Source organism: Primulina huaijiensis, chromosome 6, assembly GCF_012295235.1.
Source record: "Primulina huaijiensis isolate GDHJ02 chromosome 6, ASM1229523v2, whole genome shotgun sequence".
NCBI lineage: Eukaryota > Viridiplantae > Streptophyta > Magnoliopsida > Lamiales > Gesneriaceae > Primulina > Primulina huaijiensis.
The window spans coordinates 12,588,777-12,606,970 of record NC_133311.1 but is presented as its reverse complement, the minus strand read 5'-3'; positions in this window follow the sequence as shown (position 1 = coordinate 12,606,970).

The window sequence follows — 18,194 nt, the reverse complement described above, 5'->3', positions numbered from 1 at the left end:
TTGTTTCTTTTCTTTTAACTCGTTTGGAAAATTTTGCACCTTCTCAACTATATGATCCTGCAAAATTATTCCAGACTCATCGATTTCTATTCCAAGAAATTCGATCTTTCTTGTAGCAATGACTGCTTTTTTTTTTTTCTGAAAGAACCAGTCCTTCTTTTTTACAAACATCAGAGAAAATCTCTAAATGTTTAATATGTTCTTCAATATTTTTATATGCGATCAACACATCGTCAATATAGACAAACATGTACTTTAAATAATCTTTAAACAGATTATCCATTTTCCTTTAGAATATCCGTGGTGAATTAGCCAATCCCATTAGTAATACCTCCCAGTATAGTGTCCTTGTAGTGTGGAGAAAGCTGTGAATTTCTCGCTTTCATCCTCCATCCGAATCTGATAAAAACCAGACTTACAATCGAATTTAGAGAATATCTTTGCATTGCATATGCAACTGATTATATGTTCTCTACTAGGTATAAAATACCAATCAAACTCCAGAATCTTATTAATCTCTTGATAATTAATAACTAGTCTGTGTTTGTTCTTTTTAATTTCACCATGATTTCTTACAAGAAATCCTGGGCTACTGTATGGTGAAATTCCTGCTTTGATCAAACCAAGGTCCAAATGTTCCTTGATTATAATCTGCATATCCCTTTGATCAATTATGTTCATTGGGATAGGCTTGCAACGGACAAATTCATATTCTTTGCCTTCCTTAATTTTAAGGCAAACTTTGAGTTGATTTTTGTCCCACCATGCCAAGGGATCTTCATTGTAATTTTTTTGATCATTTTCTTTACATCTTCTAAGGATACCTTAGATTCGAACTCTATTTCATTCTTATATAAATCTATCTTAAGGCATTCTATTTCTTCCGATCGGAGCTTTTTGTCTTCTCTTAGTTGGAGCATTGTTTCTCCAAACCGTCTAGAATCCTTCATTTTTTGGTTCAGAAGTTTTCCTTCATCACCACGCTTGCTGCGAAACTGGATTGTCAATTTTTGATAAAATGCCTCTCTTAGTCTCTGGGCTATGATTTTGTGATTACATGGTGTTGTAAACACCAATCTTCGAGTCTCATTTCTTGAGTATAGGACTTAAACATTTGAAGAAAATTATTTCCTAACAAAATGTCAGCTCCTGTATCATGAAAATAAATCGGTGGTGTTTTTACCTTATACCAAGGTGTTTGTCCAGCACCTCCTATCATTATCTCAGTCATCTTAATCCCTTTACATAAGATTAAGATTCTTCTGGAAAAATCTCTTCCAGCACTTTTTGGTAATTCTTCTTCCAAATTATTTGGAAAAACTCCTCTTTTTGCTGTACAGATTCCAGCACCTGAATCAATATAAACAGCAAAGTATTCTGCTTTATATTGTTCATATAACATTCTTACTGGAATGTAAATCGAGAATGGGCTTGGGGTCATAGGATTTTCCACATTCGGTCATCTGTCATAAACTCCATTCCATACTCTATACGTTTCCAAGGTTTATGTTCCTCGAGAAACTCTAGTCCAAGAACCAATTGATCTGATTTTTTTTCTAGAATCCCTATGATATGAACTTCAATTCTTCAACCTGGATCATCCCTTGGTAAGTTCCTGTCGTAGGTTGTTCTAAATAGTATATGGTATTACAAGAAAATTGATTTCTCTCTTTTGTAATATCAAATACTATTTCTACTTCCTTCCACCCTTCTGGGCATCTAAGTTTTCCTATTGTGGAAAAACTTTTTAGCTCCTGTTGGGTTTCTCAAACAGGTGTTTTTTTTCTCCACCTGTAACTCGTAATTCTATCTCCCTGAAAAGATAGTCTTCTTGATTCCAATATAAGACTTTGATTCTTTTGTAGAATCGGTTTGTCTTGTATTTGAATATCTGTTTCCTGTATTAAAGGAAACTCACATCTTTCTGGATAAATTGCTCACTTTTCCAAATATCTCAGGTATTTCAATAAACTCATTTCTAATAAACAGCTCTGAATGATGTGTATTAGATAGAGCATATGAAATTTGATAGGTAATAGAATATGGCCTATTACCTTCCTTCATCAGCCTTTTTTCCGGAAATTTTTGTGTAATGTCAAGGCTCGGCTGAAATCTTGATCCGCCAGGTTGTAGGCTATCCTTGGATAAATAACTCCTACAATCTTTCCTGCACAGAGATTTCCTGAGATTGTTCCCAGTACTGAATCTTGAAGGTTTTCCATTCTTTTATCACATATACCAATATCAATGGATGAATCTATTCCTTCTTTGAAAGTAGTTTTTATCATAATTTGGATTGCTCCAATATGAATCCAGGACATAGTTTGTGCTACTTCTATCTTGAGTTTTTGTAATTCCTCCTTAATTTCTTCAGAAGGAATTAATTGCATCTCCATTCTATTTCCTGTAAGTTCCATTGAGATTGCCATATCCCTCCTAGAAACTTTATAGATTAGATGATGTTTTCTGTTTCTTAGGCCAAGATTTCTTAAGAACTTTTCTACCTATCTTGCAGAGAATTTTTGATATCTCTGTAGACTAGGATTTTTTTTCATGATCCTTTGGACTATATTATGAGATATTATTGTCTGGCTAAAGAACCAGACAAATCCTCATGTGTTTTGTGTCGAAACACCTCGTCCTCAATCAGATTCCGATTATGTTCCATCAGATTCTCCCTGACTTAATACTTCTTCTTCTTCATATATATTTTCATCTGAGGCAATGTCCTCAAATTGGTATACCTGAATAAGATTTTGGTAATAAACTGCTTTTTTAATATCCGGGGTCGGATCGAAGCGTTTAATACCTCTTTTTTCATTTTATAGACAGTTGGTCGTTGCTCCACATGTCCAGCAATTACAGTCCTTGAAACTTTCATTAGCTCGGGTATGAGCTCTTCTGAAAGTTTTCTTTGTAGGTGTTCTTCTTATGCTTCGAGATGTACTCGATGCTTGGGATGATATCCTACTTTCTTAATGGTCTACTTCTTTGTCCAGATTTGTAAGATATGGTTTTCTTTCTAGACCATACTTTTCTTGGTTTCCAAGAACTTCTTCCACTTCTTGCATAAGGATGAGTCCTAAAACTTCTTCTCTTATGCTTCTGTGGTTTACTTCCAATAATTGTTGGAAGATCATTTTCTTTACAATACAAAGGAGTATGTTTGTTAATACCCCTTAGACGTTTGTAATTCTTTTGTAATGTTGCAATATGACAATATTCTGCCAATTTTTCTTTAAGAAAAGAGGCTATTCGTGCCAATGTATCTGGATTTCCAGGTACATATTCTCTTATGAGCATTTCTCTCCAGAGACTTGACATCTTGGCGAAGAAGAGCTGCATTACTTTATCTTCTTTTACTCCTGAATTCCATCTATATTTAGTGAATAGCATAATGTATTCATCCACTAAACATATATCATGTAATTCAAGACTATACAGAGCTTGAGTATATTTCTTTCTCTTCTCTGTATCTTGACTGTTAAAATGGTCTACTCCTATAAATTGAGCTTTAAAGAGGGTAGCCATTCTTCCGGCTATCTCGCTAAAAGATTCTCCTGCTAGGACTGATTCTTTGGTTTCTACCGAAGTCATGTCACAAGCAATTTTCATTGATCCCATAAGACTCATTTCCAGAAGATTAATGAACCTTCTCTATTGAGATCAAGGATGCCTGCTGCAATTCTCATAGCAGATGTCCAATCGTCTATGAGATCTTCTCTGTTTTTGAAATCTAATACATCCAAGTTAAGAATAACCCCGTAAGGATGTATAGGTTCTAGAACAGATTTCCCATAAGGAGTTTGGTGCAAAAGAATTTGATTCCTTCTCGACCTTGTTCCCGCTGGGTGTACTTCTCCACCAGTGTAAAAGTCTGGTTGGGGTTCTCTTATATTCTGAGATCCCACACTTTCTCTTAGTGGTTCCTGTGAAGATGACCAGGTTATGGTAGGCTGTTCAGCTCCAGCCGTGTTCATCTTTAGATCTACAACTTTGAGATTTGTAAAAGATTCTGCAAGCTCTTGTAGATCCTCTAGACCAATCCTTTCTAACATTGTCATCATATTAATTTCTTATCTGAGACTATTTTGATTAGATTGATCATCTTTTCTTCTTCAGTTAAAGGTTTTGGCATTACCTTTGCATTCCCTCTTTGATGTAAAAAGGGTTCAGTACCAAAAGATGGTGGTAACATTCCTTCTGAAGTTCTTTTTCTAGAACTTGGTTCTTGTTCTAGATTTTGAAGTCTTGTTCGAATATTGTTTAATATTCCAAGAATTTCTTCTTGGTTTTCAAGGATTTTCTCTACATTCTGAGTACATAAAACTGCATGTGCCGTAATTTTTTACCGTCTTTTGAATTTCTCTAAGATCTCCCGAGAGTTTAGAGAAATCCGGTACTATTTCTAAGAACTTGTTATTTTGAATCATAAGCTTACCTTAGGACTCTGATAGGTTCTTTCTTGATATCTAACCTTGGTTAGATCTTCCTATTGTAAATATTCCAAAATTTTGGAATAGTTCTTGTAAAGATATAATCTCGAACCTGGGTTCGGATTCATGTAAATTTGAGAAAATTCTCCTCCTCAAACATTTAATTACACTATAATAATAAAATTTGTGTTTGAAATAAATTTACCTAAAGCTCTGATACCATTTTGTGAAACACGATGATCAATTAAAATCAAATAGGGAATAAGGGTATTTATGGTATTTAAAAGAAAATTTTATCTCTCTAGGTAGTGGGGACAAATTTAAATCATTTTAGGTACCGAATTCTAATTTACCCTTAATTACTTTTGTCCACTTGCTTGGGGTTATTGGCAGAGTTGACTAGTTCAAGTGTTGTGAGTTCAGGATTATGCAAAGAACAAACTAGTTGTCACACATATTATCAAATGCTTATAACTTTATATTTGCTATAACCGACTATTTTTTTCCTTTTCGATATAGCATCAAGTTTTCTGTCTTTAGGCGTGACGTGATTCTCTTTTTTGTGTTTTATTGGTTCCGTTGGTGACTCTTAAGAGATTGAATACCTTTTTAAACTGTTTCTTCTATGATAATGCTATTGTTTCAAATATTTTGAGCAATCTTTGTGGGTGCCATTGATCTTTTATTTATATCTTATGGGACATTTTATCATTATATATGTATATATGTATATATATAGCATCGAGCGCTTGACGTTTTACCAAAAGTTATAGCTGGTAATAATGGTGCAACTCAAATATTTTAAACCGCAAAACAATTCAAGCACCACGGTTCGATCACTCTATTAAGCAGGGACAATTATTGCACCTTACAATTTCCTTCCCAACAATTGCACTCTTTGCAATCAATGAAAATTGAACCCGTGACCTTGGCTCTGATACCAATTGTTAGGATCGAGCGCTTACCGCTTTACCAAAAACTATAGCTGATGGTAATGCTGCAACTCAAATCTTTTAAACCGCAAAGCAATTCAAGCACCACGGTTCGATCGCTCTACTATGCAGGGACAATTATTGCACCTAACAAACTCCTTCCCAATAATTGTAGTCTTTGCAATCAATGAGAATTGAACCCATGACCTTGGCTCTGATACCAATAGTTAGGACCGAGCGCTTACCGCTTTACCAAAAACTATAACTGAATATGGTAATACTGCAACTCAAATCTTTTAAACCGCACAACAGCTCAAGCACCATGGTTCGATCGAATTCTACTAAACAGGGACAATTATTGCACCAAACAATAAATATATAAGGTGCACAATATCAGCTATTAGCCTTTTCATTAAGAACTAGTGTATTACTATTCTGTATTCAATGATGTTTTGGCCTTTTTATATTTATATGTCAATAAAATTGTGTCAACCTATTCTTTATTTATATTTCATTATTGATATCTGTAGGTTGTTCAATATATTGTAGTGTTGGAGTTAGTGAGTTTTTCTCTCAAGAGTGGTGGCTAGCTCGGTTGAGAATTGATCATAATTCCATGCATTCTATTCATTTAATTTAGAGGAGTTCTGATATTGCAGAAATTGTTTTCACTTGTTCTTTCATTATTCTGCTAATCTATTCTTTATACTAATTAAAAAAACTATGAGTTGGTTAAGAATTAAATTTGTTGTTTGATCATGCTAGTGATTGGAATTACGATATTCTTTCTAATTTCATTTTATCAACTAACTATAAGGCTTCATAATAATAATTACATCAACATGTGTTTTTATGGTATTTATCTTGAATTTTCAGTTCCCTATTTTTAGGGTTTACTCTCCTTTCCAAGATATCTCACCTTCATAAGCTCAATGTGTGCATGTGTTTGGTTTATGGTGATTTATGTTTGGATATTTAGTTTCTATATTGTGATTTAAACGAGCATAAAGTGATTTAATTTGATTAATTATTGTTGTTGTTAATTTCTTTCTCTCGGATTATGAGATTTATATGAATGTTTATTTCGTTTGACGGTGTTTTTTTTTTATTATTATTTTTGGTTTTAGATTCTTTCGACGGATTGTCAAACCGAATACAATAATTTTGGTTATTTACAAGTTGCAAAAGAAAAAGTATGATATTTCAAAATAGTGAAGTATGAGAATATGTTATAGGATTAATCTTTTTGTTATTTTTATGATTTTTATTGTATTTTGTTCGTTATGTATACTTAGAAATTGTAAGAGGTTTAAATTTTTATTGATATTTAAAATAATTATTGTTTAGATTTATTGGTTATAATAATAATTAATATTTTTAGAATTTTTTTACATGTTTCACATTTTATATTCAAAATAGATTTGTAACTAATAGTTTAACTAATAGGTAAAAAAAACAATGTTTTTGCTAAAAAAAACAGTGTTTTTTACCTGTTACAAAAGTGTTCTTTGCTAAAAAGACAATGTTTTTTATATGGTGAGAAAGCATTGTCTTCGTTAAAAAGGATTGTAAGGCAACGGATAAAAAACATTGTTTTCAGAGTTTTTCTTGTAGTGTTTCTATGGGGTCCATAACTCCTAATCGTTATTACAATACAATTTGATTAGAGTTAATTAATTACAGCGGAATACGTGTAAAAAAATTTTTTTACAATGAGCCCAAAATGTGTCAACTATAATTATAATACTAAAAATAATAATATAATAAAGTCTCGTCAAACATATCACATCATAAAATATGCACATACATAACTCGAAATCAACTACATACAACGACTCATATCCTCGGGACATGTCCCAGTATATTGATACATATATATACAGGGATAAACAATTCAACCTCAACTCAGATATGACTCCCTCTAGAAGCACCCTCTCTGGTCTCCTGATAACTTGGAGTACCTGTCATTGTCCACACACAAAGACAACAACAACCCCCCCTTGGTGGTGAGCAAAAGCTCCATATGAAACATTCATAATATGTACAATATATATCTATACAATGATATGATATGCAATGCATGCATGTCGTGGAGATATCAGGTCAAATGCCCATCCACTGAGCATGTATCAAAATCAATCGAATGCTATCAAATCAATGCTCGAGCTGACACACCGACCTCAATCAAGTACAAGGGATGATCGTATGATAGCCTCGGAAAAGCACCATCAAATCCCAAATCTCAATCAATCAATCATAGGAGCCACAATAAACTATGTTTTTAAGGGCCACATAATGCCTAATATAGCATCATGCTCACAAACTCCAGAATCAAATCCAATGATATAAAAATATCAAAGGATCATAGCTCAACGTGCATGTCATGTATTGATGTATGAATAAAATGATGTGTTAACAAAATATTTATTTTATACATCGATATACCAATCATGAATGTCATGTATGCCACATCAACTCAACAAATAAGTCATATAGACACATATTCTCAGTCCAATCAAACAAACATATATCATATGACACAGATACTTGTCGTATATTACTCGGTCGCAACATACATCAATTCTTCGTTCCCAGTTCACTGTAGCTCTATCCGATATTAGGATTTCAATACAGATAATCAATCTACATCATCAACATATTCATTTCAATCAATGACCATTTAAAATCACCAATTCAAGTTTCAAAAATCTTTTGAAACTTTGAAAATTCATATGAAATTGAAATTATAACATACTTCGATTCCGACTTTGAAAATAAGTTTTTTGTCGGTTATTCTATCGCATATATTGAAATCAAATTCAAATACATGTTGTTTCAACGATTCAAGAAATAAAAATTCTGAATCGAAAAGAAACTTACCTCAAAAAGACGCTCTCAAAACGATGATTCCGAATATATAAAAATCGAGAATTTTTATGTCTAGGGGCAAAACAGTCATTTTACACTTGGGAATTATGTAAAAGATTGACAACGTCCTGAAGGATAATAATGGATGTTAAATGATTTAAAATGATGGTTTTGATGAAAATATGATATTTTATGATTTATGTTAAAATTGTGTAATTTTTACTGTTAAAAATGTTATTCTTGGAAAGTTATGATATTGTATGCTTTCAAAAGAAAATGAAAAATATTTTGAGGGATATAAATTGACTGTGACAAATGATATATGCTATGTGGGGGATCCGTTTTAAGAAGAAACAGTGAACTTACAATTTTGTGAGGATGTCTTGAGGGACAAGGCCCCAGAAGGACCCCGTTTACGGGAAAAGGCCTCAGAGAGACCCCGACAATCGTATTTCTTCGGCGGGCCCCATGGACCATGTGGAGCTGAAAACTGATCAGTCGACCAAAGAATAAAGGCTAGTCACTTTCGAGGATCAAATTTCACCCAAAATGATATAGGATTGAAAGCTTTACGATTAAAAAAATGATTTTATGATATATGATTTATTTATGCTCAAAAGCTATTTTCAATGGTTTATTTATGTTTAAAAGCTATTTTAAATAAAAGTATGATTTTTAAATGAATGTGAATGTATATGTATTATTTGCTACTCATGTTTAGAACGTGTTGAGTCATTAGACTCACTAGGTTTATATGATGCATGATTTGATGATATTATGGGAGGCGCTGACGATTGAGTGGATCGTGTGCTGCAGTACACTCCCAAGGACCATTTAAGTTCTGCACTAGCTTGTTAGATAAAATATTAAAAGATTTATGTTAATGCTTTTGTTAGAGATATTTTTATGCTTTATTTTATTATTAGTTGATCTTTTTAGAGGTCGATGTAGGATTTTTGGTTAGTTGACGATTAATTAGAGATTTATTTTACGCACTTTAGATTTTAGTTTTTAATTTATTATGATTTATGGTTATGTTAAGTTTTTATGTTTAGCAATGTTCGAGTATATGTTATAAAAAAAATCGAGGTCATTTCACCATGTGTCAATTTCTTTGTATTACAGGACTTCTGCCCATTGGACTAACTCTAGTTGCTAAGCATATTATCAGTGTTTCAAGCTGCAAACTTTAGAATATCATCTGTCTCTAACTAGACCACTGAGGTGATTCAATACTTACATTTATCCAACCGGTCAGACTTTAGTATATCAAAATGGATACTTTAACTCCAACTGTTAAGATAATACCAGTTAAAATATTAATGCACAATGTCCTACCAAATCTCGATTGATAGAAAATTTCCTGAACTGTGTAAAGTCAATTAGCTTTTTCCGAAGATAAGAGTTAAAAGTCTCAAAATCAAAAAATCATTAAATAGGCATTTAATGATGTGTACGATAATTGAAAGTAGCAAAGCTATTCTGTAAGGAGTTGGTACATATTATCGTTGAAAACATTTCTACTGTAAGAGTTTTTCAACTATAAATATGAAAACTTAAGACAGAAGAACAAGACAATAATTTCAAAGTCTGCATTATTCCAAGATTTTCGAGCACTCTCAAGCTATCATGTATCAAGGTGCTCATTTAATCCCATGCTTGTTAGATTATATTAGATGATCTGAGGATCTTTCTATGCTACTCTACCAACTCAAGCAATCAAAGCTAACCGCTCGATTGTGTTCTTGTCTCTAGTGAACCGAGGATTTTAAACATCCAAAAATTAACAAGTAGTCATTAAGAGTTTCGACATAGGCAGTGATAAGTTATATTCGAAGTGGGTTGTTACAAAAAGTTGTAAACCAAATTCTTTTCGTGGATTTCTTCCTAAATGGAAAAAGATGTGACGTAGATGTATTCATCTTTGGATGTCCATAAAATACTATCTCATTCACTTACGCATTTCATTTTCTTGATTATTTCATTAGTCTTGTCGGACCGTTTTCTGCACTTATTTTTAGTGGTCCAGCAAATTCTAGTCAATAAAGAAAGAACTTTAACAACGTAAAAGTTGTTAAAGCCAAATTGGTTTTTGTAAATAGTTTAAAGTATTTATTCACACCTTTTCTAAACACTTTTTTATCCAAACAAAATGAAAGAAGAAGAGACACAATACTATGAAAAAGAACATGTGAAGATTGATCTAGTAGAAAAGTATTTTGCAGAAGTTGAGAAAAATATGGAAAGGAAATAGGAAATGAGATTGAGAGAACAAGAAAGAAAGAAGATTGATCAAGAAAGTCTAATCATTGAGAAAATATTAACGATCCAAACCCGAGTGACATTCAATGTGATTATTATATAAATAAAGAAGAAAAATTATTCGTAAATGATTCAGTTAGTAATTTATTTAGTTCATAGTTTTTACATTTAATTATTTGTAATTTTTTTAATTGTTTGTATTTTTAAAAAAATTACGTGTAAGTTTTTAAATCATATGTATTTGTCTAATTATATGTAATTTTTTCTAATTTATTTTGTATTTGTTCTAATGATGTGTAATTTTTAAATATGTTTTAATTATTTTATTTTTTAAATACCAAATTATTAAATTGAATAAAAATATTATTAAATAAAATAAAAAATTAATATTTCAATATAATATCTGCAACATCATCTCACCATTGTAAGACCATATAATAAAATGATCAATGCTGAAATCAACATCAGATAAAGTTGATCACTTATTCCTTATATCATTGAACATGTTCTTATAATTAAAAATAAAAAAAAAATGTTACATAACTTATACGACGAGCGCGGATTAATTGACAATTTTCCCAAAGTTCAAATATCGATTCTTGAATAAATTTAATATATTTATCAAATTTATATTTTATCAAAATTAATTTTCAAAATCCCCATATATCTTCTAATAAATGCTTACAAGTTTGAGTTGAAATTAATTTTCAATAATTGGCAGTTGAGTGTGGTGGCCGGACAAACGTATGGTCCAACCACTAGCTAGAATGCTGCGCATGCAACCCCTCCAGATTAGCTGGTTCCCTTTCTTGGTTTCGATCCCTTTCCCCAGCGTGTATTGTAATAAACAAAAAAGAATGCTGCGCATGCAACCCCCAAAAATAGAAGATAAAACCCTCCAGATAATTGGTGGAATTTTTATTTTTATTTTCTAAATATTCACTTAATTTCTATTTGAATTTCGTATGTCAATAATAATCTATTAGGAAAAAGAATTTTATTGATTAAGAAAGCAGAACTCAAACTGCTATGTATTTCTGTACAAGAGTGAATGAATGAATTAATTGACCAACTAACTTCTACTATTTATATTGGTAAATGTATTAACTTTATGCTAACATATAAGCACCAACACTTCTAACACTCCCCCTCAAGATGTGAGTGAATGTTATGCACGCCCATCTTGACCAAGAGATCCTTAAAACGTGAGGAGAGCAGTGGCTTTGTGAACAAGTCTGCCAGTTGCAACTCTGAAGAAACGTGCATTAGTTTAATAGCTCTTGCTTGCACTTGCTCGCGTACAATGTGGCAATCAATGTCGATATGCTTAGTCCTCTCGTGAAAGACTGGATTTGACCCAATATGTATAGCAGCTTGGCTATCGCAAAACAACGCTGATGGCTCATTAGTTTCAACTGCTAGATCCTTAAGTAATGTTCTGATCCACATAACCTCACAAGTAGCTGCTGCCATAGCCCTATATTCTGCTTCAGCAGATGATCTTGAGACTGTCTGCTGTTTTTTTGATCGCCAAGATATCATGGACTCACCAAGGAATACACAAAAGCCCGTAACTGATCTTCGTGTGTCCAAGCATGAGCCCCAATCGGCATCTGAAAAGAACTTGAGTTTCAGATCAGATGCACTCTTGTAGAACAAGCCCTGCCCAATTGTCCCTTTTATATATCTCAAAACATTCAACGCTGCTTCCATATGCGATGAGCGTGGTTTAGAAACGTACTGACTCAATCTATTCACAGCATAAGTCAAGTCAGGACGAGTAATTGTGAGATATATTAAGCGACCAATCAGTCTTCTATATGCAAGAGGATCAGAGATCAATTCCCCATCATCAAGAGAAAGTTTGGTGTTAGCATCCATAGGTGTGGATCTCGGCTTGCACCCAAGGAGACCAGCTTCTGTGAGTAATTTCATAGCATAATTCCTTTGACAAATGGAGATGCCGCATTGCGATCTAGCCACCTCTATGCCCAAAAAATATTTCAATTCTCCCGAATCCTTCAGTCGAAACTTGCTGTCAAGATACATCTTCAATTCATTTGCTTCTTTCTCGCAATTGGTGGCAACAACCACTACAACAAAAATGACTTTCCGCAGCGCGCATTGCACGCTGTGAAGTTGCAAGCCGTTGAAAGTTCAAGATTATCCACGGCGTGCATTTGTACGCTGTTAATATTACTATCAACGGCGTGCATATGCACGCTGTTAATATAATTATCCGCAGCGTGCAATGCACGCTGTAAATATTAAAAAAATCTAAATATTAGCGACGGTTTTTAACATAACCGTCGCCCATTAGCGACAGTTTGAAATTGAGAATGTCGTCGCTGAATTAGCGACGGTTTACAATCCATCGCTAAATTAACGACGAAATTTAATTTAGCGACGGTTAAAATAAAAAAAAATTACGCTTTGTAATTTAATAAATTTTAAAAAAAAGTACAATACAATTATAATAAATTGACTGATGAACTTAATTAACACTTAAAAAAATCAACCTAAAATTGAAAAAAAAAAAGTAATTTAAATCGAAATTAAAAACGTATTTGAAAAAAAAATTTTAAGTGTTGTGAAGTGAAAAAAGTTGAACGGAAATCGGATATTTATAGACAATTTGCGACTATTAGCGACGGTTATCCACTAGACCGTCGCCAGCAGCGACGATTTTTATATAACGGTCGCTGATTTACGTCTATTAGCGACGGTTATATAAAACACGTCGCTAACAGCGACGAAACCTTCCTAAAATCGGCGACGGTCGCTAAATATAGCGACGGTGTAAACACTGTCGCAAATTTAAATTAGCGACGGTTTTTAGAAAACCGTCGCTAATTTAAAAATCACACATTTAAATTTACAGCGCACATTATTGCACGCTGCGGATAATATATAATATTACTTTCCGCAGCGTGCTTTCACTGCACGCCGTTAATGTATATGTTATTAACGGCGCGCATTAAAAGCACGCTGCGGAAAGTATATAGTATTTACAGCACACATAAATGCACGCTGCGGATACTACTTTCTGCAGCGTGCCTTTACTGCACGCCGTTAATACTGTCAAGTGCAATATTATTAACAGCGCACGTATAGATGCACGCCGTTAATAATACTATTAACGGCGTGCTTTTAATGTGCGCCGTTAATAGTGCGCTGCGAAAAACTATTTTTGTTGTAGTGAACAATATCATCAATGTAAACTAATAGAGCAACAAAGATACTTCCTCTTGTCCTAAGAAATAATGAATTATCAGCATGAGATTGTGAGAAACCGATATCTAACAGTGTAGTAGAAAATTTAGCAAACCATTGACGCGATGCTTGTTTCAAGCCATATATCGATTTGTGGAGTTTACACACAGCATTTGGTGGTAGAATCTCCCCCTCTCTGCAATACCCTTGGGGCAGAGACATGTAGACCTCTTCCGAGAGATCACCATGAAGAAAAGCATTATTAACGTCGAGTTGGATTAAAAACCAACCTTGGGCAGCAGCTAAAGCTAACAAGACTTTAACAGTCAGAAGCTTGGCCACCGGAGAAAAAGTTTCAAGGTAGTCAATGCCTTCTTGTTGCGTGTACCCTTTTGCAACTAAACGCACCTTGTATCGTTGGAGGGAACCATTGGCAGAGAACTTGGCTTTATAGACCCAACGACAGCCAACAACCGATTTGCCGGGGTGTAAGGAGATGACTGACCAAGTGTTGTTGGCTTCTAAGGCACTGATTTCATCTGCCATTGCCTGTCTCCACTCAGGAAAAGCAACAGCTTGAGAATAGTGTTCTGGTTCAATGATGGAGGATATATTGTTGACAAGGGCAGAAAAAGACGGTGAAAGCCTATGGGAACTAAGATAGGTAGCCAAAGGATGGGCTATTGTGGAAGGAAGTTTGGATGCAACTGTGAAGCAATGGTAGTCACGAAGATGATGTGGAGTGTGGATGGGACGATTGGATCTAGTGTGCTTTTGCAAGTCATTGGGAGTGATTGAGGGAGAATCATGAGCTGGCAGAACACTGTCAGAAAAAATAGAAAAAGAATCAGAGACAAATGGGGTATCTTTGAAAGGAAAGGAATGTTCATGGAGGATGACATCCCGTGAGATAAACAACTCATTAGTCTCCATGTTTAACAGTTTATAGCCTTTGTAACCCAGTGGGTAACCCATGAACACAGACTTGAAGCAAAACATAAACAACCAAAAACATAAACAACCAAAAACTTTCAGGTGGGAATAAGAGGGTAATTTATGATGCAGCAGCTCAAAGGGTGACTTACTGTCAAGTAAAGTCGATGGAGTACGGTTGATCAAGTATACAACAGTAAGAACACAATCTGGCCAATAAACTTTTGGAACATGAGATTGAAAAAGAAGTGCTCGAGCCACATTCAAGATATGTTGGTGTTTTCGCTCAACCACAGAGTTTTGTTGTGGTCTTTCGACGCAGGAATGAAAATGGATAATGCCTTTTTGATGAAAGAAAGTTGTGAAATTGAGTTCTGGAGCATTGTCACTCCGAACCCCCTTAATTTTGACATCAAATTGGGTATGTACCATTTGATAAAAGATTGGAAATATCTTTTGGACATCACACTTCGCTTGCATCATGTATGTCCAGGTGAAACGAGTGTGATCATCCACTATGGTCAAGAAATACTTATGACCCTCAACAGAAACTGGACTAAAAGGGCCCCAAACATCCATATGTAAAAGCTGAAAAGACGCATCACACAAATTATTCTGAGAAACAAATGGCAAACGTTTTTGCTTTGATAAATGGCAAATTGAACAAGATGTTTGAGATTGCTTTACAGGAGAAAAACCCAAGTATTTATTCAAAGTAGAAAGTTTAACAAATGAAGGGTGTCCCATACGAAAATGCCATAAGTGTGAAGGATCAACAGAGGCAGTACAAACAACCGGAGAGGAGGCATTTCCCAACTTGCTCAGCACATATAAGTTTCCAACTCGTTTACCCATCCCAATCATCTTGACTCGAGTGATATCCTGGATTTCACAAACATCAAAGAAGAAACAAACCGAACATGAAAGGGACTTAGTGAGGGAAGTGATTGAGAGTAAATTGAATTTAAATTGTGGCACATATAATACATTATGAAGTGTAAAGTCACTGGCCAACTGAACCGAACCAATGTAGGTAACATTTATTGAAAAATTATTTGGAAGAATCACTTTGGAGTTGATTTGCCTAAATGTGGTAAAAAGAGACATGGAGCAACATATATGATGTGTGGCTCCCATGTCTATTACCCAATCCAGGCGCTGAATAGCAGGAAAAGAATCGAATAAAGAGAAGATACCATTGAAGCAGGACACTGAAGACTCTTGCTGTTGTTGTTCCATGGTGGGGTTATTCATTGTTTGAATTTTGGAGCTCAAAAACTCTATGAGCTGATTACATTGGCCATGAGTGAGAGAGTCAATCGAGACATTCGAAGCAATTTCTGAAGAGGCAGAAGATGCATAAGTTTGGCATGCTTGTGCTTTCCCGAAAGGTCGTTTTGGTTCAAATTTGGGATGTCCAGGAGGAAAGCCGTGCAGCTTGTAGCACTTATCTACTGTGTGATTGGTGTATTTGCAATAAGAGCAAACTTTATCACTTTTGGCTTTGGAGTTCATGAACTTTTTCACGGTTCCTACAGCAGTGGACGCATTGGACACAAGTGAAGAATCAATGTCTAATTTGGCATTAACAGATGTGATAGACCGTTGTCTCTCCTCCTGAACCACGAGAGAAAACACCTTGGCAATACCAGGGAGAGGATCTACCAACAAGATTTGTGCACGGACCTGTGCATAAGAATCATTTAGCCCCATCAGAAATTGCATAACACATTCCTGATTATGATGATTCACCCATTCTTTCATTGATCCACAACTGCAGACGGAAATAGGATGGTAATCCTTCAATTCATCCCAAAGCGTTCGCAACTTTGTGTAGGGAACTAACACTCAGAGATCCTTGATTAAGAACACTAAGCAGTTTCTTAATTTGATAAATCCTTGGTGCATTACTTTGTTGGAACCGATCACGCAGATCGAGCCAAATTTCATGACAGGTCGACATGTATATGAGACTGTCAGCTATTTCACGAGTAACAGCATTCAAAATCCACGAGGTCACCATGATGTTACATCGAACCCAAGCACCATATAGGAGATCATCAGGCGAAGGACGAGCCACAGCATTATCCACAAATCCAAGTTTGTTCTTAACAGTCAAAGCTATGACCATGGCTCTGCTCCAGGTATTATAATTCGAGCCAAAGAGTGGATGAGATACAAGGATAAGACCTGGATGATCGCCATTCTGCAGGAAATATGGACTGCTCGAAGCTTCAGCAAGGATGCGATTCGCGGAAGCATAATTGGGATTGTTGTTAACCGCTTGACCACCTCCTTTCACCATCTCCGAAAAAAATGAGCAGATCGAGATGTGGAGCAAATGATTCAAAAGCGAATTGAAGATCGATCAACGAATTGAAGATCGATGAATGAATTGAAGATCGATTAGAGCTGAAGATAATGCTCTGATACCATATTAGGAAAAAGAATTTTATTGATTAAGAAAGCAGAACTCAAGCTGCTATGTATTTCTGTACAAGAGTGAATGAATGAATTAATTGACCAACTAACTTCTACTATTTATATTGGTAAATGTATTAACTCTATGCTAACATATAAGCACCAACACTTCTAACAAAATCCTCAATACGAGTACCCTTTTTAATCAACTAACTAATCAAGGATCACAACATAAGAACCACGACGATAGTATAAAAAAAAATCGCCTAAACCCCTATAATAGTAACAAACCGGTAACAATGGCCGTAAGGCCTGATGCATCAATCCCTTGAGCAACTTCGGCAGCTGTCGAACACGCCGAAAAACCCGATGCCCCTTTTCTTCCAAAAATCCACATATTTCGATCAAAAGTTTAAAGCTTTAAACACTGATTGTTGCGGACCTCTGACGAAAGGGTTGCTAAAGCAGATAATTTTGCAATTTACCTTTATATAATTGTGCAGGAGAGTTTGATTCCCATGTATAATACAGACGAGAGGAAGCCGGAAGGTGACAAAAATGAGAGAATAGAAATATACAAACAGGAACAATATAATTTAAAATGAGAAATAAGCAGAAAAAAACCGTGAAATAAATTAAAGAATTTTGAACAACAAAGTTGGCTGGAAATAATTTATTTTGGAAGAACAAAATAGTCGAATATAATTTATTTGTTTTTTTAATTTATTTTAATTTTTTTTCAAATATTCAAATTTATAAAATATTCAGAGTTGTATTTTTATTCATATAATCTAAATATGGTATTCGTCAAAATTATTAATATAATAGTATTTTCATTTTTTTAAAGTAGATAAAGCTTTTAGTGTTGTGAAAAAGTAAAAATGTACGGTAAAAAGTAAAAATCTCAAACCCTCAAAATTATCACACTACACACTTTATAATATTTTTCTCTCAACTCAATTGTGATTTTCTTCACAAATGAGAGATCTATTTATAGAAAATTTTTACAAATAATCCAAAAATAAAATACATCATTACCTACATCATCACACACTAATTTTCAATATTCAACACCTAATTTTACCTAATTTTCAACATTCAACATTCACATTTTCAACACAAATATTTA